The following is a 3,063-nucleotide window of genomic DNA, read 5'->3' on the forward strand; positions in this document are numbered from 1 at the left end:
TTAATCACTGCTGGTTGTAGAATGAGCCTTGGACCCACATGATGCATGACATTATAAAGTAGAAGATCAACAGGTGCCCCATGGTCAGGGGCATGTCAATCGATCAAGTACTCCTATCCAAGGCCGTATCATTATTAAAGCTTCATGGTTTGGCTGATGACCTCTTGAAGTCTTGGGATTTCATCTTGTCCAAAATTTTGGCATGGGAGGAAACGAATTGTGGAAAGTTGCTTAGGAGGAGAACACCTCAATTGGACAAGATGCATAAAGTAGGATATGAGGATGTTATGAGGCAGGAGATGGATAGTTTTGAGGTATGGACTTCTCACTTTGGACTCTTGTAAACTTTGTAGTGGTCTATCCTATGGACAAGGAAGACTCATCATTGGTTTGCCTTTTGGCCTCAAGAGGTGGTGGCATGCCACAAAGCAAGCATATAGCCAGTATTGATTGACATTGCAATACCTATTCTTCAAATAGGTTTAGAGATTGGAGGGTATTCGGTTGTCGCTTGCTGGGGTTCCCTTCATGTCTAAGCCAAGAAACAAATTAGCAGGTTCGGGTTCCTTTCATGTCAGAGTCAAGAAAACATGGGTGTATTTATTTATTAAGTCCCAAGAAGCTTGGTAATATCCTTAATTCTCTATGGGCTTTGCAAGCTTCTTTAGAGGATCATTTGTTTCTTCGGAAAGTCTTGGTTGATTGCTTTATGACAGGTGAAAAAGCTAAGGAGTGATTAGCTTGGATGGGCTATGCTATACAAGTGCCATATATGGACCGAGTCGATAAAGCATTGTTTTTGGCTGTGCCACCATAGTGCATGCATATGGAGGCATATCAGGAGAGAAGTCAAGGGCACTAGACTTCTCTACATCACTCAAAGATTAGGTTTTGGGTGATTTCCATGCGCTTGTTGAACTTGTGCAAAGAACTCTTATGGTTCTAAGGCTTGTGGTTCTTTGTGAAGTTTGGGACTTGTGTAATTGCATCTTGTTGAAAGGGGTCAATGGAAAATTATGTTGGTCTCTTGTTAAAGCCAAGATGTCAATCAAGGTGGAAAGGAAGGGTACTTCTAAACCTCACCTCCTCAAACATATGTAATCGGTGGGGTTTTGTTGCTTTGTGATTGGTTGTGTTTGGTATCATCTCTTTTTGGGTTTACCTCTTATGTTTATAACTGGGTTTTGAACTCGGGTCTATACTTCTATACAGCTACCTATTCTTTTGGTAATATATTGATTTTGTACCAAAAAATGAAAATAAAAAAATTAGAGAATACTCTTTGTATTGTTGACAATGCCAAGTTTTTTGAAAGGCTTTTCATCAATAGTAGGTTTGAGATAAAACTATATATTCTAGAAAGTATATGTAAATGCGTAGTAAAGGGAATCTAAGGAGACGTTTATTGTATGCAAACTCAAAACTTGGTGTATGAGATTGGTTAATCAATCTTCATAATTTGATGATGTGATGGGCACTAGTCCTATTGCATTATATTTGCTTTTTCGAAAGTCATTGTAGAGATGTTAGATGTATCTCTACTATCTCTTACATAGCTTGCCTTGCCCTCCACGTGTCGCATTTTTTTCTCTGCCTCTTCGTCCATGTTTGCATTGCATGGCGTCGGTTTCTTTGGGCCACCACGTCCACATTGCAACGTTGCCCCTATTCTATGTTGGGCCGTTGGTTGCAAAGGTTGTAGGTCGCATTTTAGCTCTGAGGTTGCAAATCGCCGCCTGTGTTAATGTGCGAGAGGGATTTTGAATGGCGTTTTGGTCCTTCTAGCGAGCTCCCCTCTTATTCGCGTAGTGTCCAGTGAGCTCCCCTCCTATTCGCACGCAAGCTTTTCCTGGTGGTGAGCATCTCTCTCTCGCTCTCTCGCTCTCTCGCTCTCTCGCGCGCGCGGACGTGCTCTGAAGTCTCCAGCCATCCTTTTTTTCGTTGGTTGTGTAGGCTACTGGACGTGCTCTTGAGTCAATGTGCACAACTCTCGACTCCTTCTATTCACGTAGTGTCCAGCGAGCTCCCTTGCTATTCGCATGCAAGCTTTCCTTGGTGGTGAGCACATTATATACATACATACATATATATATATGTATGTATATACATATATATGTATGTATGTATATCTCGTGGATGTGCTCTCTAGTCATGCTTTTTATTGTTGGCATGCAAGCTTTTGGAAGCGTGGACGTGCTCTCTCTCTAGTGAATGTTCATGCGATGGGAAAGGAGGGAGAGCGAGAGAGAGGGGGGTACCATGCATCAGTGCTATGTGTAACCATGCATGGTTCAACAGCCGCATGCATCAGTGCATCAGTTCTACAGTGGGCGTTGGGCACGTATTCGCATGCATCAGTGCATTAGTCGCATGCAGCGACTGTTGGTAAAGGAGGGAGGGAGAGAGAGAGAGAGAGAGAGAGAGAGAGGGGGGGTTACCTTTCTTTCACATAGGTTTTTTTTTTTTAAATCTCTCTTTTTGTTTTGGCAGGTAACTTGCAAGCCATTGACGGACATGTAGCAACTCCGTCGTCCGCATGCTTTCTCGGAAGTCGCCTATAGTGGATGTTTCGTCTGTCTCTGTGTCGAGGGTTGCGGGTCTTCTAGCATGAACATCTCTTGTTTGAGAGTGAAAGACACATTTATACAGGGTAGGTTCTAATTTGAAGCCCCAACCAATGGTTAGGGTTATTATAACTTTTTTAATGCAATCTTTTCCTTCGTACTTGGGCACAAATAATTAACCTTTTTCCTATTATTAGCTTGGACAAAAATATGTCACTTTGTCTCATTTTTTATTCAACCTGTTCCCTTTTTTGCTTCTGAACAAATAATTCAACCTTTTCCCTTGTCTCAATTTTTATTCCATATGTTACCTTTTTACTTCAACATAAATAATTCAACCTTTTTCCTTTGAACTTGGACATAAATATGTCACTTTGCTTGAGATGCCTTCAAATTTATTTTTTTCCCTACTTTAGCACGCTTTCTTATGGATCAAACAATAACATAAGAGTATCACAAAAATGAAATCCTATAAGTGCAATAGTGAAATTGTCAACCA

The 3,063-nt window shown here is 41.2% G+C and overlaps 1 protein-coding gene across 1 annotated transcript in view; it reads left to right on the forward strand.

The window, feature by feature from the left end:
- LOC147622787 (histone H4) overlaps positions 1-2,856 on the forward strand; it is a 5,071-nt gene extending 2,215 nt beyond the window's left edge. The window contains exon 2 of the mRNA XM_086822414.1: positions 2,491-2,856. The gene's annotated coding sequence lies outside the window, so the exon portion shown is untranslated. The remainder of the gene's footprint in view (positions 1-2,490) is intronic.
- The last annotated feature ends 207 nt before the right edge of the window (positions 2,857-3,063 follow it).

Source organism: Cibotium barometz, chromosome 28 (assembly GCF_041138505.1).
Source record: "Cibotium barometz isolate CiBa-2024 chromosome 28, ASM4113850v1, whole genome shotgun sequence".
Classification (NCBI taxonomy): domain Eukaryota; kingdom Viridiplantae; phylum Streptophyta; class Polypodiopsida; order Cyatheales; family Cibotiaceae; genus Cibotium; species Cibotium barometz.